General features: G+C 41.4%; 2 long non-coding RNA genes and 1 pseudogene across 3 annotated transcripts; 2 read left to right on the top strand and 1 right to left on the bottom strand.

Annotated features, from left to right (window-relative positions):
- The first annotated feature begins 9,781 nt into the window (after positions 1 to 9,781).
- LOC112185461 lies at positions 9,782 to 10,380 on the top strand. Its single transcript, XR_002930287.2, has 3 exons — positions 9,782 to 9,896; positions 10,060 to 10,168; positions 10,317 to 10,380. It is a non-coding gene; the product is annotated as an uncharacterized LOC112185461 (long non-coding RNA).
- A 5,044-nt stretch (positions 10,381 to 15,424) lies between these two features.
- Positions 15,425 to 17,591, top strand: LOC112184097 (annotated as a pseudogene).
- A 5,632-nt stretch (positions 17,592 to 23,223) lies between these two features.
- LOC112190096 lies at positions 23,224 to 26,776 on the bottom strand. Of its 2 annotated transcripts, none has more exons than XR_002932239.2 (3): positions 26,526 to 26,776; positions 24,095 to 24,230; positions 23,224 to 23,603 (listed from the first exon to the last, which is right to left on the bottom strand). It is a non-coding gene; the product is annotated as an uncharacterized LOC112190096 (long non-coding RNA). The 2 variants fall into 2 exon arrangements; XR_002932240.2 differs by having other exon boundaries at positions 23,224 to 23,589.
- Between the last annotated feature and the right edge of the window lie 761 nt (positions 26,777 to 27,537).

The following is a 27,537-nucleotide window of genomic DNA, read 5'->3' as shown; positions in this document are numbered from 1 at the left end:
CACCACAGTGGCGGCACCGCCACCGGCCCAAAGTCGGAATTTGGCAAAACTTCCAACACCAAAGTTCTTCATCTCACTCCAATTGAAACATTCATAACTAACACAAAGTCAGAATCAAAGCCGTTTGGCCCGAATTTACCTCCCAAGTTTTGAAAACCGATGAACCCTGGATTCCCAATATTCAAAATTCGATCACCACAGATCAAATTGCTTCAAGCCTTCTTGGGTGTAGCTTCTACTTCCTTTGGGCTAGAAAAGCCCCCAAAGAACTCGAGCTATAGTGGCCGGACCTGGGAGAACCAAGGCCGGCGATTTGAGGTGATTTGCAGCTCCACCGTGCAACTTCTCGGCCTTGTAGCGTCGTCTACTGTGCTTCCCACGACGAATCACCACCACAGACATGTAGAGGTGACTGAGGAGAGCAGGATTCCCTTTGGAATCAAAGCAAAAGGTGCCCGGACGAGGAAGAAATCGGCCGGCGAAGGTGAGAAGGCGAAACTGAGCTCGGGACCGAAGAGAGAGAAAAGTTTCCCTTTTTGGAAACTTCAGATTTTCTGATTAATTTTCGGAAAAATCCCATATATACCAAAATGAAAACTTTTTCCGATGGCCATAACTTCTTCATACGAACTCTGATTTCCGCGTTCCACATGTCCACGGACTCGTATCGACGTGCTCTACAACTTTCGTGAAGGAAGTTCTCACAGAATCTAAACGTATAAAAAGTCAAACTTCATAACCCCCTAAAAAGTGCACTTTGAATAATTATTCACCCGAAAATAATTCCACTCCACCCTCGAACCGCGAAATCATACAAACGAACACTTTATTAATCCCAGGAAACATTTTGAAATTAATAACAAATTTCCGAGGTCTTACATAGAGCCTAAACCTCGTGAAAGATTACAACCATCCTCTATGAGAACATCCTGAATAATATCAGGTGTTTCATCAATCCAGAACACATCCAAATCGGATGACCTAGCAAGGTGTGCAAGCCTATTTGCAACACCGTTTGCTTCACGAAAAATATGTCTAAGAAGAGAGAAATGAAATGTCGTCAGATAGTGATGACAATCAATCAATATAGTACTAACCTCAGACAAATTTTCTTCTCCCTTCACCAGGGCGGTCAGTAGCAGAGCACAGTCACTCTCAATCTCCACCTCGTTCTAACCTTGATGTATAGCTATAAGTAGACCAGCTCGTAGCGCCTCAGCCTCCATGTGCAAAGTAGACTGTGCATAAGGCACATGTCGAGCGAAAGCCGCCATGCAGCACCCATATTCATCCCTGGCGATTACCCCAATACCACTTGCACCCTTATCACTTAAGAAAGCCTCCCACTCGGAGGGCAACTCCACTTAGCCTTTGGTCTTCTTATCTTCTGAGTTGCCTTTGGATGTACTCTTTGATAATGTTCAAGGAGGTGTAAAGCCCAAGTTGACATATGAAATGGGTTACAAACTCCTCCATTCCAAATGAGGTTATTTCGCTCACACCAAATAGACCATAAAGAGATGAAGAACATGTGCTTTAAGACTATCAATTACCAAGAAGACCCAATCTCCAATGCATGAAGCAGGAAACTCCCAACCCTTTATATGAAGAGGATTATGTGCCCAGAAGCTTTTCATCACAGAGCATGCATTAAATAAATGTAAGCTGCTTTCCATTCCATCAAGACAAAAAGCACACCTCAACTCTGGAATATGGATTCGACGTGCAAGAGTAACCCTTGTAGGTAGAACATCCCTGCACAGCCTCCACATAAATATCTGAACCTTTTAGCAAAATGCCAGATCAATTTATCACTCACATGCCTTAAACTGAGAGGTAACCGAACAATCATCTCTGCCTTCTCAATTGTGAACAACTCCTTGATCAGTGGAACCAACCATTCCATATTCTCCCCATCAATCAAATCATTAACCTTCAACGTTTCAGTGCCCTCCATAGGCTGTGAGAAGGGTTTAAAATGGTAAGGTAATGGAAGCCAAGGATCGGACCATACCCCAATGCTACTTCCATCTCCGACTTGGAAACGAACTCCTTTTTTTAGCACCTCACGTCCAACTAGTATACTCATCCATGCATATGATGCATCAGCTCCTAGAGTAGCATGCAAGAAATCAGAGCATGGAAAATACCTAGCCTTCAGTAGTCTTGTAACAAGTGCATTTGGTCTCTGTAAAAGCTTCCATCCTTGCTTTGCCAAAAGAGCTCTATTAAAGTGTATCATGTTCTGAAAGCCCATACCACCCTCATTTTTCAGTTTACACAATCGCTCCCATGCAAGCCAATGGATTTTCCTGGCCTCTCCTCTATCAACCCACCAAAATCTAGCCAACGCTTTATGCATAGTATTGTAGAGATGTTTTGGCAATTCAAAACAACTTGTTTGGACCCAAAATGAGCATTTTGGCTTGACAAGGCACGTCTTGGAGAAATTGAGCCAATGTCAGTGGCTCAAGCTATATATTGTCAACAAGTTCGAAATATATATATATATTTAGAGGCTAAATAAAGCCTACTATGGAAGCATGGAAGCATGAAAAGTCAACTTTAGCACATTTTCCTACTTCGGCTAGGAGAAACCGAGCTAAACAAGGAAGGAGGGGCGGCAGACTAACCAAACGAAATACAAATGAGTTAAAACTTTCTAGATTCCAGAATGCCCAAGGATCATTTCTTATGAAGAGTACCAGAGCTATTTTTGATTGAAAGGCCTTCAAACAATCAGTCCAATTTTCTGCAGAAGCAAAACTGGAAAACTGAATCTGTAAGAGCTCCAGCAGCATTTCAGGCCTAACCAGTATTCCAAAAGCTCTGAAATTTTACCAGGATGATCTACACTCATAGTGGAACATTTGTTATGAAGAAGTCACGGTCAAAATATAAATTCTTGATGGAGATATAATTAAAGGAATAAAGGAGCCGAAAGTGCTTCCTTATCTCCAAAATTCATCATCCCTTATCTCCAATTATGCTTCCTTATCTCCTTATATCCGAAATTCATCATTCCTTATCTCCAAAACTCATCATTCCTTATCTCTACTATCATTTGTTTAAGAATAAACACTTTGGCATGGTAGCCTATAAATAGAGGTTACAATGAAACACTTCAACACACAATTCACAACAACAATCTCTAAGATTATCCAAGCCTCTCTAGAGCAACCCTCTCCTTCTCTTATCGGTAGTCACACTCCAGTCCTAGTCTCCTCAAGAGCCGACTGTTAGTGCCACCAAACCTTCAAGCCAAGCTAAAGTCACGCTTTAGCAAGTTCTCCTCACTTCCTAGGAGCTCTCGCTCTGCTCGATCTACAACATTGAGTATCGATTGTGATTTTGAAGAAGCTCAACAAAAGTCCTCGCCACGAGGCACAAAGAATCCCACGACGAGGTTGGTGCACTCCTCGTCCACAATCACTTGAAAGAAGTCAGGTCAAGGGACACCCACGACGACCGCACCCGAACGGTGCTGGCACGCCCGCGCAAAAAAGAGACTGTTGACCAGCTCAAGGAAAACTGGAGCCAAACATTTTGGCACGCCCAATGGGACATACTGTGAGCTATAAATCACACCACTATTAAGAAGTTGAGGTTAGTAAGGGGTTGTGAATCATAACGGAATAGGTGAAGTCTCTTTTGTTAATATTGACCTAAACTCCTTATTGGTGCCTAATTCAGGTCCCTTAAGGTTAAGGGCGGTTTTTATTAACACTTGTTGAACTGTCTTCACACTTATGATCTTTCTCATCTTAGTAAGTATAGCCTATGTGAAATGGTGTCTAGAAAGGGGACAACGTTCATAACAGATTATTGAATCCATAAGTGCGTACAAATGGGCCTAAACAACTATGTGGGAGTAGTTCATGCCAAAATGGATTCTGCCTTTTTGTTCGCCCTCCCCCACCTGGCCATTTCAGTAAGGTTGCCCAAAGGATTTGAAAGAAAGTTTGTGTCTAGGTGACTATACTTGGGCCGCACGTCTAAACCTTGATTCACAGTGTCTTATTGAATTCAGCTACTTTCAATTCAGACTTCCAGAAGCCATTGGGAAGTCAAGCACAAACCCTTATCAAAAGGTTTACGTTAACTGCCCGAAACATAAGACGTCCAGTTACAGATCGCACTCGAGTGCAGACTGTCGTGGTCTTTCTGAAGAACAAGTAATCCAAAGATTTGCTCCCCACCCTCCATCAACAGAGATGTCAACTGAACGAGGAGGAAATCGGCATCCTACTACTGAAGGCGAGAAAGTTCCCGCCGCCCAGCTTAATTAGGCTGGCGATATGTCTAGCATCACCCAGGTAGCCGCGAGCGCAGTTACTAGTATTGACTTTGTGCCTATTCTCGTTCCAGAAAATGCAACCATGCATAGAAGAGCGGCTTAATATCCTTCAACAGAATTCTGCCGCATACCATGAGAAGATGGAAAAAGCCCTTGTGAAGGACCGTCGACGGCTTGATGAGTTCACGATCTCGGTCAAGAGGCTTAAGCTAGGGGCACAACAAACACAAGGGCAATTGGATGGCATGAACCAAAAAATGTAGAAGAACCATGAAGAGCTGTTGGTCGCAAGCAAACACATTGCTTCAGAAGTCGCTACGATTTGCAAAGAAGGATCCAACGTCCCAACCCAGGTGGCCATGCAGAAGGCTGACCTCAATCAGGCCAGAGAGGTTCTACATAAAACACTGGGAGATCCTAGCGCCATTCTGGGCTCTCTAGGTCAGTCCCCCATATCTGGTAAGTACATACCGCCAAATGCTCGAGAAAAAGCAAGCGGCGGCAGTACAGCCACATCCGCTACTGCCGCATCAGTCAGAGGTAAAGAGACTACTCTGGCAACGAGTGGGAAGAACAACGCTGCGTCATCTGTCACGCAAGGGACCAAGGCTTTGAAAATCAATGAAGAGGCCCTTTCATATCATAGCCTGTTTCCCCAATACGATAGCGACAGAGTTGAATACGTGCACCACGATCAACCTCCAGCAAGCCATTATGGTATCGACCAGGTTGAAAGTCCAGCAAAGGTCACCGCAGCCACAAAGGGTCAGCCAACAGTGGGTTTTACGTCACGGACGTCAACCCGAAACAAAATGACCCATGGAGGCTGCGTATCTTTGGTTAATCAGGCTTCACAGGCGCCACCGCTGATCTGGCCAGTTGATGATACAATGGTTCACCCACCTCCTCCTGATCCAAGAAATATAAGGAGAGAGGGGGTAGAAGCAATGATCAGGGCCGCAAACCAGAGGCCTAACCTGGAGGAGGCCTACCAGGTGCCCTTCCCACCGCATATTACACAGACACCTTATCCTAGGGGATATAAGAACATTACGTTCTCTAATTTCTCAGGAGTGGAAGTCGAAAATTTCGCTGCCCATTTGGTTAGGTTTCGAGTACAGTGTGGCCAGTACCAGAACGACGACAATCTGAAGTGTAACATCTTCGCTACTTCTTTATCGGGGTCTGCCTTCACCTGGTTCACTAAGCTGCAACTGGGATCAGTTGCGAGTTAGCCCGCGATGGAGAAGCTGTTCAAGGAAACCTTTGGGACTATAGAGCCGGAAGTAGATCTGGCTTCACTCACTCAGATGGCTCAGCAGCCAACTGAATCCGCTGTCATGTACCTTCAGCGCTTTCAGATCCAGAAAGGATAGTTCAATGTGATTCTGCCGGAGAAAGAACTGGTGAAGTTGGCAATCAAAGGCTTAGAGCCCCGCCAACGCAAAAAACAGCATGGAAGCATATTCAATTCGATGGGGGAACTGATCACAGAAGTAGCATGTTTCGAGCACTTGATCAGGGAGATGGATGCTATGAAAAACGCCTCGAAGGGGACATACATCCCAGGGAAACGTCGAACAGTGGCTGCTCTCAGCCATCAATCCAGTTCCTTTGATCCTTACTACAAGAGTGAGGAATCTAGTACAGCAGAGGCTGATGAGTCTGAAGAAGACGAGATAGCTGCCCTGGAACTCACCGGGAAAAAGGCTTCAACACTAAAGCAACTAAAGCTGTGCAAAGAGCCGGTGAAGCTTAAGTCAGTGGTTTTCACCAAACTAGAGTTTGCAAGTTATACTTACGACGCGAACAAAGCGCATGAAATCTTGGATGAAATGATCGCCGCGAAGATGGTGAAAACCGACTTCGGCCCATTCCCAAACCAGAGCAGCTATGGGGGAAGAAATACTGCAAACTCCATAATTTTGGAATCATAATACAGCCGATTGTGTTAAGCTGAAGGATCAGATCCAAATCTGGTTAAATAACGGTAGTTTGCAAGTAGAGGTGCCGACAACAGCAGCAGCGTTGGTAGACCTAGATCCCTTCCCAGATACCGGCATCAACATGGTGGACGTGGCATGGGGTGAAAGAGATCAGCAGAATCAAAGTCCAAACCACGCGGCTAAGGATTTGAAAAGGGTTGGAGACAAAGTCGTGAAGCGGGAATCCAAGACTCGTTTACCCATCGTCCTATGCTTGCGGTGCAAGGAAGAATGTGACACTCAAGCCCTGCATGAGGAAACATCCCAAACTGTCCGCTTTGGATCTCTTCCGCCAATACGGTTAGTATCATCCTTTAGAAATTTCCAACCATGCAGCCCAAGAGTACACAGTGGTTCAGAAACTCCTTCTCCAAAGGACTCAAACTTATTCAAAAGGTTGAAGACCGCGAGGGAAGAAGGCCAAGCAGATAAGAGGCAAGGGGTTTTAATCAGACCTTACATTCCGCCAGTGTCGACGTCCTCCATCAAAGAAGGGAGATGGTATACACAGAAGAAGGGCAAGGTGGTGGAGATGAGCTCTTCAAGGAAGAGAAAACTCCAACGGAGGTTCGGAGAAGCAAAGCGAACCTTGGAAGCACTAGATCAAGGACTGATCAAACCATCGCAATTATTGAAACCTCCATAAGAGTATCAGAGAAAATTGGAGGCACTGGCCTCCAAGAGATTTGTTTCCCCGCAAGTTCAGAAACAGTAGCCCAAAGTATCGCACAAAGAGCAAAAGCCACGTGCCCCCAAGAGAAACACTCAGGAGAAGTCCCTAGTTCCAGCGAGGCAAGAACCACCGCTAGCTCATAAAGTCAATGTTTGGCGGAGAGTATCTCGCGAAGGAAGAAATAGCGAGCCTTCCATCTTTGACAGGCTGGGGGGCAAAGATAATAAGTTCGCGATGCAGAAAGTTCAAAGCTTGGTGGTCGCTCTCCCAGAGGAAGTGCCAGCGGCGAAACAAATTTTAGAGTAACTGAACCAGGTTCCCATGGTACAGGAGCACGAACAAGCCAAGGCGGTGATCCCTGCAAAGGAATCATTGGTTGCTTTCATGGTTAAACGGTTCAACGCCGATATCTCAGCATATGAACCCAAGCTCAATCTTGATGATGACATGGACGAAACAGAAATGGTGGATACCTCTTGCAATATGGTTTATGTGCTCCCTGCTAATTATGCCTTTCCAGTCGCTACGCAGGAATGCGTAGAAGCTGACGTGATTGGAGAACAGCAGTTGCATATCACTTCAGCCGCAACAACGTTGGTGAAAGAAGCAGTGTTCCTTGAGACTGAAGATGCTAACAGCAAGGGTTTCTTCATGAGCTTCACAAGACCCACACCCGCCATGGTGCAACACATGCGACCTTTTGTATATCACAGCAGAAATTAATGGGACTAAGGTCAGCAAGATAATGGTTGATACCGGCGCGGCTGTGAATGTCATTACTACCAGAACCATGCATCTGCTAGGGATCAAGAAAGAGAAGATCCAATCCACGTCCCTTACGCTAAAGAACTTCGCGGGGACTATGACCAAAACATTAGGTTTGATTTTCCTACGAGTCAAGGTGGGTCCAGCAAAAGGGGTTTACGCTTTCTTTGTTACAGATTGCTATGCCGCATATAGCGCAATTCTGGGCTCCGACTGGATCCACAGGAGTTATTGTGTCCCATCCACCCTTCATCAGGAGCTGATCAAATGGGACAGAGTCGCGGACAAGGCGGAAATTGTTAAAGCAGACCCACAACCTTTTTCGGTGTCCGCCAGCTACGTGGACGCTAGGTATTACCTAGAACCAATCTCTCCTTTACAAGTTGTTGGTATTGATGATAAGGGCCGCCCCACAGGGGTGACGACCTCTGAATTGGCACAATGGGGGCTCGCGGTCGCAAAAAATGACCTCGAAAGGCCTGGATATGCGGTGCCATCTCCAAGTGTTAATTAATGGATCGCGAACTCATGGGGGAAGAGGTAGAGGCCTTCCACTACTAGACTTCTGTTCATTTACATCACGTCATTTAAATCAGTTGAGATTGCACGTGATGTAAAAAAATATTATAACATCGGTTTCTGAAAATCCGATTTCTATTTACATAATTAACATTGATTGTTACTGTTGACCGATGTCTATATTTTGATTCCAAAATATAGAAAAACGCGGAAAGACTAAGTTAAAAACTTTCCGGAACGCGGGAGCAAAATTTTCATTCCCCACACACTTTGTTATTTTTCCTACTTTTACCTTTGCTCACTTTCATCGTTCTCTCTCTCACTCTTGCCCGAAACCCTATCCCTCCCCTCCTTCCTCTCCATCCCTCTCTCCACGGCCACCATCGCCTTCCTCTCCGCTCACTCCCTCTACTATCTCTCTCTCTCATTAGCCTCCTCCACCACCTCGCCGGCGCTATCACCTGTACCCGCAAGCTCTCTCTCTCCCCTCCTTCCTCTCCATCCCTCTTTCCACGGCCAGCATCGCCTTCCTCTCTGCTCACTCCCGCTACTATCTCTCTCTCATAACCACCTCCACCACCTCGCCGTCGCTATCACCTGTACCCGTAAGCTCTCTCTCTAGCTCTCGTGCTCTCTAAGATCTCGGAAGATTTCAATCTGGCAACTCATCCTCTATAACAGGTTTTAATCTGAATTAATCGCGTTAATGGTGAGTCACTACAACTGAATTCTTTGTTTTCTGTTTGGGTCCTGAGAATTTTGGGGGTTTTCAATTTTGGGGTTTTCAATTTTAGGGTTTTAATTATAGATGGGTGGAGATTTGGGGATACCTGCGTTCCCTGAAGAAGACTGCATTCTTCAAGAGTGAGATTCGGAGGAGGTTGTTTGTGATAGCAGTACTGATCAATTGTGATTAGTCGTGTTGGTTATTTCATTCCTCTGCCTGGGTTTGATAGAAGGTTGCTACCTCAGGATCAGTTGGTGAGTAATTGATGCTCATAGTATAGTTAGACTTTGATTTTTGATATCTTATATTCATACATGTTTACTAGTTCTTATTGCTAAGTTATTCCTTCTGTCCCTTTCATAAGAGTGAGTTGGGTTTGATGTTAAGTCTGTTATAAGGTCATCCATGTTGTTTATTTGCAGATGAGCTCGGTGATTTTACAGCTGAGCTTAAAATGTCCTTGTTCCAGCTTGGAATCAGTCCTCAAATTATAGCATCGATTATAATCACTCCTCCTTCTCTCTCTCGTCTGTGCTTTTCTCTCTTATCTAATGAACTAGACAAATGTAATAGCTAAACAAGGTTGGTCTGGATGCAGATTTGAGATGTAAAGGAGGTTGATTTTCTTTAATTTTGCCCCAAATTGAGGGTTTTTGACTTGGGTGATTTGATTTTACAGGTTCTTTTGCGAAAGGCTAGGAACCAGTATACTTGGAAAGGGTTTGGGGCAATCCCTAATGCTTTACAGGAGCTAAAGGTATTTGATTTTTTACTGTTTATGAAGATTCAGATTTGATATGTTGATTTTTTGTTATACATTTTCTGGGAAATGTGGAACTGATTTTGGGTTTGGTGGTGTAATAGGAAGAAGGTCTGAGAGAGAACTTCAATACTTTCCACGGCAATTTCCAGGGCAATGATGATCCAAAAGTAAGTGGAAGGATTGTTCTTTTAATTGTGAAAATGTGAAGTAAGGTTTCTGGTTTGGTTTTGTTTTATTTTTTAATTGTGAAGTAAGGTTTTTGGTTTAGTTTTTGGTTTTGGTTCTGTGAAGTAAGGATTGTTCTTTTAATTGTTGTTTCTTGTTTTGCAGTGTTCGCAGGGTTCAGATGATGAGAAAGGTGATGAGAGTGGTCATGCAACCGGGAGTCAGAATGAGAACCCCAGTGTCAATCCCAAATCTTCAGGAAACTCGAAAAATGGTAATCTTTATTGTTAGTGCTTTGAATTTTGAGTCTGAAATGATCTGAGAAAACGGAATGTAAAAAGATGTTGATTTTGTTTGGTACCAGTATATGGTTCATTTGCTTGGTTTTTGAAACTCGTTGTTGTATTTGTGCCCCTGTGCAGCAAAGTTCTCTCGACATTTAATTATTCGCATTCAGAAGACTGCTTTTAAGGACAACTCACATGTATGTGCATTTGTCACCGAGGTATGTGTTGATGAAGATGACCAAAATTTTGTGCCACTTCTCTTCATTAATGGAAATTCAGTCTGTAATTTGTCATTATATTATGATCATTAATTCTCATTCTTTCCTTTTTTTTAATTTATATTTGCCAAGTAAAAATATAACAGAGATTATAAGCAAGAAGCAAATTCTACATTGCATATAGCCTCCTTTTCTAGTGATGAACAGATAGCTACTTCATTTACTACGGTTCTTTCATTTACTTTTCCCTATAGAAATACCAACTCTTGTCACTATATGATGACATATTATCAGATATGCTCACGGATATCAAGGGCAAAAGGGAGGGATGGAAGATTTGAGAATTTGTTTATTAGAAAAGATTCAAGCTCTGCATACTTTAGTCACCTATTTGTGGACACTACTGTGTATACCAGGAATCATTGTTTTCGTTTAGCTCTATCATCAAAGGCAGGGAAGAATTCAATGCTTCTACCTACTGGGCGCTTCAAAACTAAGGACATGATGGTATGCTACCCACCCTTCTAAATGGTATCTGACACCTGGCCTTTTCTTACCAATGTTTTGATATCTAGTGCTTCTTTAACTATGATATATCTTATGATCAAAGTTATGGTTTCCAACAGCAGCCTGAAGAGCAGATGTTCATGGCGTCTTTGATTTGCAATTTGGAAGTTGATTATGGGAAGCTTCTAGTCTGCAAATCTGATCTTGATTGATTAACATACTCTCCCCCATTGTCAGACCGTAGGACTCTAATGGTGCTATTGTATTGTGTTTGAACAAGAGTACGAAAAGTTAGAAAGGCTGGAAAGACTTCATCTTTGGTTCTAAGAAGAGCAACCCATGACAATCTCGTACAATCATCAATGAACAACACAAAATACCTCATACCGGATACAGTGGGTTCTCTAGAAGGTCCCCATACATCAGAATGAATTAACTCAAAAGGAATAACACTTTTATTGCAAAAACTAGGAGAATAAGTAGCAAGATGACTTTTGGCTAAAACACATGTTTCACAACGCAAAACAGACTCATTCACACCAATAAATAAAGTAGGCACGGAGTTTTTCATAAGACTAAAAGATGGATGCCCCAATCGGCGATGCCACAACCAAATCTCACTTAGCTTGTCAGAATTCGAAGTCAAAGCGGTGCGGGACTGTGCTCCTGGTTTCTCCCCAGCGTATGTCTGATCCAGATGGAACAATTTGGCCCTCAGATACCCCCGCCTAATTAGCTCCCTGGTGAGAAGATCCTGAAAAATCACATACATGGGATAAAAGGTTACGGAGCATTGAGATTCAGTATTCAATTGTGGGACGGATATCAAGTGATGAGATAAGTCTGGCACGTATAAAACGTTATGGAGTTGTAAGGTTGGGGTTATACGGATTGATCCCGTCCCTAACACAGGAAAAGCCTCACCATTGGCATTCATAACATAGGACACTAGTGGGGAAGACAATTCAGTAAAATAAGATTTATCATAAGTCATATGATCAGATGCACCATACCAGAATCAATAATCCAAGTATCAGAACCAACAAAGTTCGAAACCTTTAAAGCCATACCAATTTTACCACGACCAGCTATAGATGTTGAAGGAGTAGCCCCACCTGCTGTATGATGATCTTGCCCAGCCACTCCATAGAAATCTGGTTCTTGGACCAATTGAACAGCAGTTGCTTTCGCCTTAGGATGATAACCTTGTCTTTTAGGTTTAAGGTGCGGGTTCAATTTCCAACAAGTCGCTCGAACATGCCCAACATCATTGCAATAAGAACATTGCGGACGAGGGCGATTGGGAAAGCCTGGTAGAGGTCCTTGCTGATGAAGTGGGACTGATCTCTCCTATTGGAGAGAAGGTCCAGGTGATTTTGCTTGAATGGTGAGGCTAGATACTTCAACTTGTGCCTGTTTAAGACTTTCCTTTTGAGACTCGTCCTTACGAATGTATGTAAAAGCTGTGCTCAAGCTAGGAGGGTCTGACATTCTGAGCAATTCCCCTTGGCACTGTTATGTTTTGCATCAAGTCCTCTCAAAAATGCATGAACTCGTTCAAGCTCCTTCTCTTTCTGGTACCATGCAATATTTTCCTGATGCTTGATCTTGCAAGGACGCTTTTGATCAATTTCAGCCCATACATTCTTCAGCTTGGTAAAAAATATTGAGACTGGTTGCCCATTTTGTTGCATTCCCGCAGCTTTGCACATTAATTCATGAACCTGTATAAAGTCAGGCTCATTTGTATAGAGATCTCCCAAAGTCTTCTATATTGCCTCAGCAGTTTCACAATCCTCCACCATCTGTAGCACATCGTCGGTCATGACTCTGAATAGTATTGCCATTACAAACCCATCATCATCTTCCTACTTAGCATAGGCTTCCACAGCATCTTTATCAGGAGCCTTGATTGTTCCAGTCACATGTCCCATCTTGTGCATCCTGCGGAGATAAACAGACATAACTCTTTTCCATGTTTGGAAATTGGCACCATTGAGTTTGGTACCTCCGAAAGAACCACCTTCTGAGCTTTTGACAGAGACCTCAAATTTCGGGATCTCATTGATCTTAGAAACCTGACTTTGTCCATCATTACCCATCGGAAAAATGACACAACAGATCAATAATACACAGCGGAATCAAGAGGAATTTGGTTTAAAATCTGCTTTTGACAAAGACCTCAAATTTCGGGATCTCATTGATCTTAGAAACTTGACTTTCTCCATCATTACCCATCGGAAAAATGACACAATAGATCAATAATACACAGCGGAATCAAGAGGAATTTGGTTTAAAATCTGAACAATGTTTCGTGGAAATCAATCTTATTGATCTTGGGAAGCATATAGCACGTGATATGTGGTTGATGGCAGAATAAAATAATGAGACAGGTGGGTGTGGTAAAGGTTTAATAAAAACAAGGAAAAAGAAGTATGGGTACGATCCGGTGATATTGTATGGAGAGAGGATAAATAAGGAATAAAATAAGAGGTCTACTTGATTGTGGGTACAAGGAAAGTGATTGCAGAATGTGAATATGGGAATTGCGGCAGGCGTGCAAATAAAAAGGACAATTGCAGTAGGAGGTGTGCAAATTGGTATTGGGACTGCAGTAAAAAAAAAAAAAAATATATATATATATATATATATATATTTTGGTGTGATACCTTCAGATAAGTAGTACAAATGGAAGTGTAGACCAAGTCAACGAAATTTAGGGCCGGGCCGAGACTTCAAAATGCAAGCCCTTACCCGCCCTTAAGGCCCATTCCACAAGGGCCAAAAGGGCCGGGCCAGGCCAGCCTTTCCTAATAGGGTCGGGCCGGGCTTTTGTTTAATTCACATAAAACCAAATTTTGCTGAGTAAAAATTAAAAAAAAAATAAAACTTTTTAGTTGAGATTTCAGAACCTGAGTGGCTGAGTTGATTACAATTTACAATAATTACAAATCCCACATAAACTGACATTCTCACTGATCACTTTAAATTGAAATTGCACTGAGGCACTAAGCCACTGACTCACTGAGGCTACAAAAAATGGAGCTGTGTTTGATACAAAAACTGATGAACTGATCAAGTCTTCATCAATTCACAAAAAAGTTGTAATCTTTCCTTCATCTCTTACTAATATCAAGATTCATGACAACCAAACAAAGAACCTGCACAAAACCATATAAATAATTTAGCAACTGGACATATATTTCATTTCAGCAACAGAAGCATACAAATACAATTAGATATATATCTGACTTTAGTTCGGCAACATATATATATATATAGCTGCAACCCAACCGGACAGTTTGATAATTATTGGTCGATCAATTGCAGGCATGAAGGATATAAGAAATGAAATATATACCCAAAGTCATCAAATATTACAAATAAATCTGAAGGATCAGACCTTGTTATATATAAATATACAATTCAACATAGATACCAACTGGACACATCTATCTACACATTCAGTAATTCAACATAGACTGAAAATAAAGCACAAAAAACCAGAAAACCACAAACATCACTCAAAAACTCAAATTTTCAACCGTAACTATGTAAAAACAGCAGTACCAGACTACCAGTATTAGCATACCATGTATCGAAGAAGCGAATGTCGGTGAAGGGTTCAGACTGGTCAACTGGAGGCAGAGGCTAAGTTTTTGGCTGTGAGGCTAAGAGATCGCAACGATCTAGAAACGCCGTCGCCTGAGACGGTTAAGGAAGCAAGGATTCGAACCTACTGTCCAAGGATTAGAAAGAGCGGAGGCGGAGACGGCATAGATGCTGGAGGCGGCATAGACGCTGGAGGAGGCCGTTGACGCTGGAGGAGGCGGAGACGGCATCGACGCTGGAGATTAGAGAAGAAGAGAGCGGTTGTTAGGTCGTCCGAGCCGGATTGGAGGAGAATGGGGAAGTGAAGGCTGCAAGCGGCTTAGATTTGGAGGTGGGAGCTTAGGACGACTCGAACTATCAAAGAGATTGACAAAGTCTTCGAAGTCTGTTGAGTGATGCCCTAGAGGCCTAGACGACTAGACACTTAGACAAGGAGCCTTGGGCTTGGACTGAGGAGCAAAAATGGGCCATTGGGTTTATACCCATTTTCAGATTTTCTAATATAACTTATAACATATACAGATTATATATTTTTATTTCTATGTAGTAGAAAATAATAAGAATAATATATAAATTTTATGGTAGGGCCGGGCAGTAGGGTAGGGCCAGGCTTTATTTGCATGACCCTTACCCTACTCTATTTGAGAAAGGGTAGGGCCGGCCTGCCCTAATGCAAGGGTCGGGTAGGGCTTGGGCCCTAAGGGCAGGGCGGGTTTAGGGCCGAAGGGCTAAATGATGAGGCCTAGAGGAGTGTGGTCGACCGTGGTTTTGTTTCTGGGTCATCGACGTCCGGACACGCAAAAAACCTGCAGCAGTACTGGATTTGTCAAAAGCAAGACAAAACGTGAAGATGAGGACGGCCATCCTTGGACAAACGACAAAGTCAATTTGAATAAGGGAACAGAGATGGCTGTGAAGACAAAGTCCTTTTCGGATCTTTGCTTTGATACCAAGTCAAGTATGACAAGATTGGAAGACTTAATTGTCTGATATATTATACATCTTACAACAGAGGTTTATATAGAAGGTTACAGAAATATAATATGCTACCACTCACACATAATGCATGAGTATGTCTACCACTTAATGATCAGTGCTAACTACACTATATTATGTCTACCACTATAGTATGTCTATTACTCACGACAATAGTATGGCAAAGTTTTGACTCTCCAACTGATACTATTTTGCCAAAACAGCATTTGAAAGCAGGGGCATTGCTGTACTCTGCTAAATCCAAAACTAATAGCTCAACTGGCATTTTTCGTCTCAGTATGCAAACTGATGGAAACCTTGTTCAGTTCCCGGCATCTGCCCCGACATCTACTCCGTATGCTTACTATACATCTAATACACCAGGAAGTGGAAACAATGTGACACTAAACTTGGATGTTGATGGCCATCTCTACTTACTCAACAACACTGGTTTCACTATACATAATTTTACGAATGGAGCTATTGATGAAGGCAAATCTTATCTTGTGAGACTTGATGTAGATGGAATTCTTCGCTTGTATTCGTATAGTTTGAAGAACAATGGAAATTGGTCAGTTGAGTGGTCATCTTCAAGAAATAAGTGTGTCCCTTTTGGTCTATGCGGATTTAATAGTTACTGTGTCACAAAGGATTTGGAAGCAGAATGCAAATGCCTTCCAGGATTTGAGTTTATCACCCCGGGGGATCAGACTTCAGGCTGTGGGAGGAATATGGTTGCAAATTTTTGTAAGTCAGAGAATGAAAACTTCACATACATCATGGAAGAATTGCCCTACACAAGATGGGAAAATGTTGCATACATGACTTGGTCATCATCAGACAAAGAAGAATGCAACAAGGCCTGCTTGGAGGATTGCAACTGTGAAGCAGCAATTTTCACAGATGGAAGCTGCAGAAAGTAGAGGCTTCCTTTGCGTTATGGATCAAGAAGGTATGACATTTCAGACTCAACTCTCATCAAGGTTGGTATTTCTAAACCTCCAGCTATAGATAATATCCATCCAAAGGGAAACAAGAAAGAACGTCGAGTTGCAGTCCTTATTGTTGGAGTTTCATTTACTGCTTTTGGGTCCATTTTATTGTTGATCTCTATAATTGTGTTTTGGAAACATAATGTTTGGGCTTATAAAAGGATGAATAAGCTAAATGGTGATGTTGAATGGAATGAGGATGTGGCTCCGCGACCATATGCTTATGAACAGCTAGAGAAGATGACTGATAATTTCAAGGAGGAGGTTGGTAGAGGAGCTTCTGTAGCAATTTATAAAGGGGTGATGTTGAGTAGCCAAAAGCTAGTTGCTGTGAAGAAACTAGAGAAGGTTGCAACTGAAGAAGGAAAAGAATTCCAGACTGAGATGAAAGTTATTGGCAGAATCCATCACTGGAGTTTAGTACGTTTGCTTGGGTATTGCCTTGATGGACCAAAGAATCTTTTGGTGTATGAGTACATGAGCAATGGTTCACTTGCAGATATTCTCTTCATACTTGAGAGGAAACCTCATTGGGAAGAAAGAATGGGAATTGCTCGAAACATAGCATGAGGGTTTCTTTATCTGCATGAAGAGTGTGATACACAGATCATCCATTGTGACATAAAGCCTCAAAACGTACTGATGGATGAGTACATGTGCCCCAAAATCTCTGACTTTGGTTTGGCAAAGCTGCTTCAGCCAGAGCAGACCAGAACCTCTACCGGCATTGGAAGGACTAAAGGGTATGTTGCTCCTGAGTGGCATAGGAAAATGCCTATAACTGTTAAAGCAGATGTTTATAGCTTTGGTATTGTGCTGTTGGAATCGCGTGCTGTCGAAGGAATGTGGACTGGAGTGTTCCTGAGGAGGAAGCGATCTTGGATGAATTGGTCTACCATTACTTTGAGAATGGTGAGCTTAGTAAATTAATTGGGGATGAAGAGATACATAGAAGGCAACTTGAAAGGGTGATTAAAGTGGGACTTTGGTGCATCCAGGATGAGCCATCGCTTCGTCCTTCTATGAAGAAGGTTCTGCTTATGTTGGAAGGGACTGTAGACATCCTAATCCCTCCGAATCCAAGTTCTTTTCTCAATACCATCTAAATTGTGTTTGAGCCTCAAGTACTGATCTAATCAAGAAACCAATTGAGCCTCGCATGTTGCATAATGATTTTACTCATGCTTCACTGACAATATGTAACCATCTAGTATTCATGATGTTTTTGTTGTTCCATTTCCATTGTAACATAACTCTCATTTGCCAAATTTTAGGTTTATAAAAATGTGACTTCCTTTTCTTTCTTTCTTTGCTGCAATGGTCTACTTTTCTTTGTTCATTGTAAGACCTACTTTGGTGAATAATCCCAAAATATCTTGTATGCATTAAAATATCTTAAACCCATTCCATAGATATCTGCAGATCACCAATTTGCAGCTACATTTGGTTCAACATGCAACGCACACAAACTAGACTGTTTTGGTCTGAAAATGGTGATTCATCTGAGGCATTGCCAGATTGTTTCCATAGGAGAGATGAAAATTCATAGCGAGATGGAAAATGCCTGATGACTGATCAGTTTTTGATTTAGCAGACCGAAGTTCCTTCCTTGCTAGCACTGGCGGAGCCAATTAAGGCCGAGTGGGGGCAGCAGCCCCCTGTAAAATTATATATTTTGTTCATTGATCTTCTTTTTGCCCCCATCAAGTTCTGGTATTTTTATCGGATGTCCCAAAGGGACAAGCTCTGGTGTAAAGAAGTTATATTAATACTATATTAATAATTAATATGGGTACTTCTCCAAGTGGCAATATAAGTATTCTGTTATTCCTCTACGCACGATTCCTCTCCTTCTCTCTTTTTCTTTCTCTTCTTCAGTTCATCTTCTTCTTCCTCAGCCAGTCAATCCCAAATTTGCTCCTCCTCCAAGTGGCAATATAAATATTCCATTATTCCTCTACCTCAGCAGCACGATTCCTCTCCGTCTCTCTTCTTCTTCTCTCTTCTTCAGTTCTTCTTCTTCTTCCTTAGCCAGTCAATCCCACATTTGCTCCTCCTCCAAAAACTAGAGATCGACCTTCTCCCCGTCGTCATCTTTACTCTCTCTGTTTTTTTTTTAATCAATCATTCTCAACTCTCGGTTCGGCACTCCCTCAATTCCTCAGTGCACAGCGCCTTCTTCCCCTAATGCTTCTTGATCTCCTCCACATCAGCCATGCTTCTAATGGCGCTGACCAAGTGGAGAAAGTTGATTTGTTTCATTACTTGTTGCAGCTTGCAGATGTAGCCTTGTTGCTATTGCAGATTGCATAATGGTACTATTTGCAGCCTTGCTGCTAGGAACTGAAAGCCTGGAGAAATCGGACCGTATTGTCTCGGTTCGGGTTTAATCCTTGTAAACTGGATGTTCAACATCAATCCCAATGGATATGCAATAATCATCAAAAGTTTTTGATGTAAACTCCCCAACATTGTCAAGACGTATTGACTTAATAGGATGATCGGGTGGTGAGCCCTTAACTTAATAATTTGTCTTACGAGTTTAGCAAATACAACGGTCGTTGTGGACAATAGTATGACATGTGACCAGCGTGTCGATGCATTAACGAACACCATAAAGTATCTAAATGGTCTGCAAGGTGGTTGAATAAGTCCACAAATATTACTTTGGATTCTTTGCAAGAATGGAATATTTTCTTTAATATTCTTTGCATAGGATGGTCTCTATCCTAATTTTGCTAAAGAGCAGGCTTTGCAGAACGAATGATGGGCTTTAGAAGCAACCAATGAGGATTTTGGTTGAGCCATGAAGTCACAATTGACTTTAGAAGTAGAAAATGGAGTTAAGCAAGCACATGTGGCGTCAAGGCCACTTTTAGGCCGCAGGGGGAAGGCGGCGCCGACCTTAGATGGCTGGACTTTCTTAGAGATGATGTCGTGAGGCGCAGGTGCTCCATCTTGAACCAATTAAATTTTGATTTTTATTTCTTTGTGTTCTGAAAAATGGATATCCGTGTGAAGTCTTTAATAAACAGATCATCATATCACGACTTGGGTGTCCCAAACAGTCATGCCAAAGCCTATATGTATCGGAATCCCATAAGTCATCTCTCATGACATGGTTTGACTCAATGATTCGAATAATGGTTGTATACAACCCACTAAAACGACACATAAGTTCCTCTAAGACTCGTTTATGTCCATAGTCATTAGAGATGATGCAAAGGAACTCTTGTCCATTCTCACAATGTGTTTCCACATGAAAACCATTGGCTCTTATATCTTTGAAACTCAATAGGGTACTTCCAACCCTAAGAGCATATAAAGCTTCGGTGAATTTAATAGTTGTGTCATTGGGCAACATAAATTGGGCTGGTCCTCTACCATGAATCAATTTTGATGATCCAGCCATTATAGTCACGGAAGATCGAGTAGGCGACATTCAAAGGAATAGTTTCCTATTTCGAAGTATTGTGTGTGTTGTAACACTATCCACGAGGCATTCTAGCTCTCCGGAAAATATAGTGTAAAATAATAAAGTTTAAAGTTAAAAGATGTCCAAGACATTGGAAAAATAAATCGATACTTTATTAATGGTAATAGCAAATGATTACATCAAAGTTTCTTGACCAAAATCTAATCCAAAATAAAAATCAAACTTTGACAAATTGTAGTCACTCAATCCGTTCGGTAACTCCAATTTGGTTGTGACCAGGTAAGGTAAGTCGAGATTTTGGTGGAGCTATGCTCACTTGTAAAACCGTTCTCTCAGTTCAAACATTTCCTAGACATCACAATTAATTGGATGAGCCTAGTGAGAAAGAGTTAAAACAAAATGTAATTTATTGACTAAGGCATAATTGCCATTACATAATTCTTGGAAAAATAAAAGACGATACTAAATAAAATCCGGGCATTTTATCTTCATCACCAAATTTAAAAGTCTTCTTTAACTCAATGTCTTGATCACCATAAGGTGGCTATCTTCTTAGGTACATTGCAAACTCAGGTCCATTGATCAGACGTTCCATATCAGAAATAGACTGCATGAAGAGGATTCTCCCTTGATTAAGGCCATTGGCGCAATATGCATGATCCCTAGGACCAGTGGCGTTGGAAAATTATGACCATAGCCAATGTTGGTGCCATGGTTTCCAACCCTTCGTCCCTCAAAGTCGTGGCTCCTACAGTCGCGTGATTGTCGCCTTTGGCGATCACCTTCATGAGCATTTCGATGACATCAATGGCAACTTTCTCTAGCCATGGGACGATGCTCTTGGTGGCCATCTCAAAGTCTATCAATTTCTCTTCTCAAAAACGTGTTGCCATGCCTCTCAGCAGTGGCCATAGCTTCAATAAACTGTTGGAAACTTATGATCTGCCTTGCGTTTATATGAGTCTGGAAGAAATTGGAGGACCTCATAGCATAGGCAAGGAAGGTCTTGAGGGTTTTCTCAATCAATCGTTCTTCTGTGATCATCTTTCCATAGAGACGCATCATTGCTTAGTCCGAAGATCACGAACGCTCTTAGTTCGTATATAGCGTGAATCCCCACGATTCCGCTTTTTAAAGAATCGAACCCACGTTATAGAAAGGTGGGATGAAGAAGAAGTGAGGTTTCAAGTCCCGAGAAAAAGAAAGAAATTTAAAATACAGAAAGCAGGAACTTTAATGAAAATATTATTGATTCAGAGATTGAAATCTTGGGAAATTGGAAGCTTGAGTTTGGGCTCGATGAGGGGCCTTGGATGGCTCGGTGATACGCAGCAGCTTGCGTGTGGGTGTTGTCAGAAGGTAGGGGCCGAGGGCGGCTCTTGGGTGCGCAGGGAAGGGCTTAGTGAGGCTAGGAAGGTGCTACTAGGCGCGGGGCAGAATGCTAGCGAGACTAGCTGGTGTTGTTGAGCTGGGCAAGGCGTGGGGGCGCACTGGCAGAAGCTAGCGAGGCTAGCAGGGTTGCGGAGACACTGCAGGGGCAGCAAGGTGCACAGGCGTGCAGACGTGCAGGCGATAGCGAGGCTAGCGGGTAGAAGAGCAGGGGCACGCGAGCAGTGCTACAGGGGCAACGAGCCTAATCAAGGCGACGCTAGCGAGGCTGGTTCAGTGACTTCCGGCGACCTGTTTGGCGGTGTTCTGACCGGTTCTGGAGGTATTGCAACCAGTTCTGGGTTCTTGGGGATGAGGGCTTTAAGATGTATAGGCTAGGTATGTGGGATTTGAAAGCTACGGTATTAGGGTTTCAGGGTTAGGGCTTGTACTGATAACATGTTTAAAGATAAAGGATTCGAGAGAGATTGATGAAAGAATTGTGTGTTCTCTTATTGATACTAGGAGCCCTATATATAGGGATTACAAAGTACATTGTCTTGTGACACAAGGAAATATATTCCGAATAGAACTAGGAATCTAGAACCTTCTCTCCTATTACAATTATAGAACTAAACCTAGTTTGATAAGGCATACTAAAAGTCAATATTCTTCAACATTTTTCTATTTTTTGTTTTTTTTTTTGTCAGATTCTGCAGATATTTTTTTATTTTATGGGAAATATAACTCAAATATCTAATATATCACGGATATTTGATGATATCGGAGAAATTTCGCAGAAACGGTGGAAAATAAGATATTTTCCTCCTATGATATATCGGTCCCTCCAAAAAGGAAGATATCGGGAGATATATCGAAAATATCGCAGATATTTTAATCCTTGATCTCATAAAGTACTCACCACTCCAGCATACACTCATCCACCACTGGTAGCATGTACCTCGTCATCCTGCTAATGGCTTTAGGGATGGCAACAACCATTAGGGATGTCCTCATTTTATGAATTTGAGCTGGTCACCACACAAGCAAGCAACCTGCCTAGGAAATGTAAATTTGAGTTGGTGGACCAAGAAGCTCAATGAATCTACGGCAGATATTACGTTCAGCCTAGGAGTTGTGAGAGTTCCTCGCTCCAAAGTTCAGAATGTCTAAATAGAAGACGACTCCAATGGAACACATCTATCACTTCTAGCAAAGAGGCCTTGGCAGTTGATGGCAATGCAACAATGGTTCAAATCAAGTTGAATGGAAAAATTTGAATAATTTGACCATCATAGATTGTTGGTCTGGATCCGAGTTTTTCAGCTTAAAAATACTTTAGGCTGAAGATGAACAAATCTAAAAGGGGTGAACACGTTATGACAGATCCAATATGCATTAATGCACAACTCAGATGAAAGCTTTTAACATCGAACCAACCAGATTTGATTTCTCAGGTTCTAAAAACATCCGAAGTCAACAGCAACGATTTATAGAAAATGAATGTGTCAAGACCTAATTGCAACCAGAATTAGAATGTAAAATAAATAGACTAGACGAAGCAGATAGAGTTGGAGGATTAGAAAAACCTCCACCCAACTTCAAGGACATTCAAATTGGGGGCGAGGCTATTTGAACCTACAAATCAATTAGTTCACTAATTTCTGCACATTTTCATTCCAACCAAACTTGTAGGAGAAGAAAGAATAGAACTTTTTGTTTCTCACCCCTACCTCTAAACCATGAGGCCATGTTAGAGGCACCTATCTAATGTGCCCCATGAGTTCTGAAATCTGAACCACAACTGTGCATCTAATCAGTAGCCAAGGACATGGCCATATTTTTTTTTCTTTTAATTTGAAAGAAAATAAGAAACGGTATGTTCAAATGTGAAAAGATCAAAACTAATTTCATTACAAAAAAAAAAAAAAAGATTTTTTATTTATTTTAAAGGACTACCTGAATCTGCAAGGATTCAAATGGAATCACCTTTGAATTTGTACTGGCTATTTGAAATAGCCAACCCCATCTAGGATGAATGGCTGTTTGATTTTCGACAGCAGGCAAACATTAAAACTATATCAACTAAATGGTTTTTGGTGAAGTAAAATGGGGAAAATAGAAAACATTCAACATATGTTGATGTCCTGCTCCTAGCAAGGTTTGGAAAAGGGATTAATGTGTGGTAAATAACTAACCAAGATGCTTTCATCACAAATAGATTGATTTGAGCCTTGGAGAGTGCAAGAGCCACAAGGTTATCCAACTTTAACGATGATAACGCCTTGAAGTTCAGATTCCTTAAAAAGCAGGTCTACAAGAGGTCAATACAGAAGTTACACCCACCATTGAAAATTAAGGGGGAAAAAAAAGAACAAGGAAGACATTGCAGATAATGTGTACATACTTTTGTTCACCAAGAAAACGTGTAAAATACTTTTTCTTCAACTGACTAAGATGTAGTAAGGTATTATAAAAGATCTATCTAACACTGGTACACAAGATAAAGAAACAAAAATAGAATATCATGAAGAATGAATTATGAAGACAATAATATTTGAGACAGTTAAAATGTAATCATATTATTGACCGATTAAGTTTAGGCATAATTTTCTTTTATAAAGAAGTAACTATTTGTAGTAAACGGGGAACAGAATACAAATTTGTAAGCGTTTAAACCATAAGGAAGGAAACTTTTCTATAAATACGGATAGAACAGGACAAATCAAGTATGACTTGGTTAGGTGCTAATATCAAGCTTCACAAGCTCACACCCAATTCAAATATCATATTTACATCTCTCACCCTATGCGCTGCACTTTGAAGCTCTATCCAGAATGTCAAAAACACTTTGTAGAGTCATCTCCTCTACAATAACAACCTTGTCTCTTGATTTAGAGCCACATCCAATAGAAACCTGCCTTCCTGTTACACCTAAAACCTGTAATTTGAGAAGAATACATGAACTTTTCACATGTGACAGTGCGACTAGACCAAATACAGAACCAAACATTTTATAGAAAACTTACTAGAAAACTATATTATGAGACAATCATGATAATAAACATCAGACCCTTGAAATTTGAAATTTTAGGCCTCATTCTGTACCACCTATTACCGAAATTATTGATCTTCTATTGATAAGAAACATATATGAATGTCTCATCAAACTTTCTTCAATATCTGTTCTGTCTTGGGTTCTGTCTTTATGGGGGAAAATATTAAGTTATGCATGTATTTTTGTAAGTCTGTGTGTCGTGTGTGTGTGGCATCTAGTACATATTTTCAAGCAAAACCATACTTAAGTCACTTAAACTTACAAATGGTTTCTAAGCTAATTTTGGAGGAGTAGTACTCAATGACCTGGGAAGGGATTTCAACTTTATTCTTAGGAACAACGAGAAACCCATCTACATTGTTGCCATTCCTAGTCACACTTAACATGATCTTAAGGGGACTTGACTAAATCAACATTTTGCAACATAATGAAAGACAAGAGCTTCCATCCACCCATGTGCCTTTGCAAAATCGCATCCAAGGAGTTTGTTTCACCATTCAAAAGACCACTTAGCCCACTCACATCTATTGTTAGTTCAATATTATCCCCTTTGCATGCATCAAATCACTTTCCCAACAAAGCTTGCTTACAGGTACTAGAGCTTTCCGACTAAAAACCACTTTTCTTGAATAGGAGAACAAGTACCCTTCAAACTTGGGAAGTAATATTTCACTATTTCTTAACCAAGCCCCTGCGTATCTTTATCTATAAAACCTATCCTTAAACTAACCTCATGAGCATCCAATTGCACTGCATATATGTCAACAAGTACACAACCTCCCTATTAGTCATCATTATTCCTGTAAATATGTAATGATAATTTTGAATCCTCTGGATTGTGCTGAGATTTATAATTACAAGAAGTCAAAACAAACTCATACTTTCGCTTAAGCTTTCATCACAAAAGGACCAGCATTCTGGTAGTTCATTTCAATCCTACCACTCTCCCCGTCTCAGTTGCTAAATATCACTATAAAATACAAATGGCGCATACAACAGATATGTCTAGAGATCAAATTCAGGAGATCTGAAACTATCAGAAACTACCACAATTCCTAAAAACGAAACTCTTGACAAGATGCGCTTCAAATGACAAGCAATATATAAAAGTTGTCAACTAAGTTTCCACCTCTCTTAACCCTTGCCACTTGTTATAAACTAAAAAGATAAGACACAAGCCCGCCATGGTATGTTGACGTGCGTACAATGGAATAAAAGATCCCAGTAAAACCAATGATTAAAGGACACAGAATCCAGAGAAGATCATAACTTACAGCTACTTTCGTCCAAGAATATAACACATGAACTAACATTCCTTATTGCCTATGGACAGTCTTTCCAATTCATGGGTAATAAGATACATTCAACATGAAATTGATAGTTTACTACAGCTTTACCATTTTGAGCGGTGGGTGTCTAATACTAAGGCTACCAAACCAAGTTCAACAAGTGTAGAATATGAGATAATAGTCCAGGGGAAATGTGGACACCAGAACAACTTTAGGTATTCAACGACTCTTACAAGGCTAGCGCACGATGTCCAAAGTATCAACATGCCTGAAAAGAGGCCAGTAGTTGAAAGAAGCCAGGGCACCCATTTGATGACAATAAAACTAGTGCAGCTTTCAAAGGGTGAGCAACACATTATATGCACCAGGGCATTTGCAGATATCAACTTCAGCATAGATTTCATGTATGACCAGGGAAAATTTACTAAACCGCCAAGAAAAATTACTTGTTCAAATGCTCTAACTTATTTGGGGGCAGTGATGAATATGATGGTGTATCTACAATGATCCCACCGAGTTTTGACTGATTCAACTACCACAGAGCAACAATTCAGAGATTTTGCATTGCTGCATTTACACAATCCTCCTTGATTATTGATTCTACTTCGATTCCGAGTAACGGTGTCTGGCCATATACACTCATAGACATCAAAGCAGCAACAACAACACAGTGAGGAGTTGTAAACACCGACTATATATTCACATACACTTGAATTAGAAATTACCCTCATCCAAGTGTTCAATTAATTTCAAGTGCTCATTACACCCACATTGGAACAAAACCAATAAGTCAGTATTTTTAATGGAGGAACAAAACCAACATGAATCAAATTCGTTTGCAACAGATAGTTGAAGTTGAAAATTTGAATCAGAGGAAAGCAATACTGACCAGTTCACGCGCCGCCCAAGTGCGGTGGCCGATAAGCGCTGATGAGGAGTCGGAAAGTTGCCTGCACTTTTCCGGTGAAGATTGTCTGTCACTTCCTTTCTTTCCAGATTTTCCGGTCGGTCTCTGTTTTTGATCAACATTTTACAGTTTTACAGTTTTACTCTAACTAAGAAATGCGTTTTTATGGCCATGATTGATAACAAAAATAAATAACAACGGCTGGGATTCATGCCGACTGGGCCGAGAAGGCATGCTCCGAGCAGGGGTGGCTAAATAGTAAATACTGTAAATTGATCAGCTCGAAACGAACGTTCTTTATGTTTTAGGGAATCTGAAACTAAGAGAAATTCGCTGTGTATTCTCATTGATAATAGGGGCCTCTTTATATAGAGGATTACAATGCATAGAATCTCAATCATACCAAGAAAGTAATTCTACATTGATTAGGATTCTAGATCCTTCTAATTAAATCCTATTACCACTAGGTCAAGTAACCTAGAGTTTGGGCTAAACACAAATTAGGTTTTCCTTGAACACTCCCCCTTGTGTTGCCCAAACGCGGTGCTTCTCTCGTTGCCTCGTTAAAAACCTTGCCGAGTAACAAAAACCCAGTGGGACAAAAAAAACCTCGGTCGAAGGGGAAAAAGAGCACAACACACCCTTCACGTTTCGAGGTGAACATGTAGACATCTCCCCCTGATGTCTGCGCCTCCCCCTGATGACTACGATCATGGGAGTTCAGATAATTTCTGCAAGCCAATTCTTGCCACATGTTTCTCGAACGTGGATTTGGGCAATGACTTAGTAAACAAGTCTGCCTCACTGTCCTCAGATCGAACCTAATTCACTTTGATCTCGAGGAGAGTCTGTTGTTGCTGATTATGCTTGGTGTTATCGCTTTTGATGTAGCCTTGCCTCATTTGTTCAAAACAAGCAGCATTATCCTAAATGCTGGTAGGCTCATCTGTGGTAGACTTCAAACCACAATTGCTTCGAACATGCGTAATTATGG

Source organism: Rosa chinensis, chromosome 2 (assembly GCF_002994745.2).
Source record: "Rosa chinensis cultivar Old Blush chromosome 2, RchiOBHm-V2, whole genome shotgun sequence".
NCBI lineage: Eukaryota > Viridiplantae > Streptophyta > Magnoliopsida > Rosales > Rosaceae > Rosa > Rosa chinensis.
Note: the sequence above shows the minus strand (reverse complement) of the source record. Positions and strands in the feature narration are given on the sequence as shown.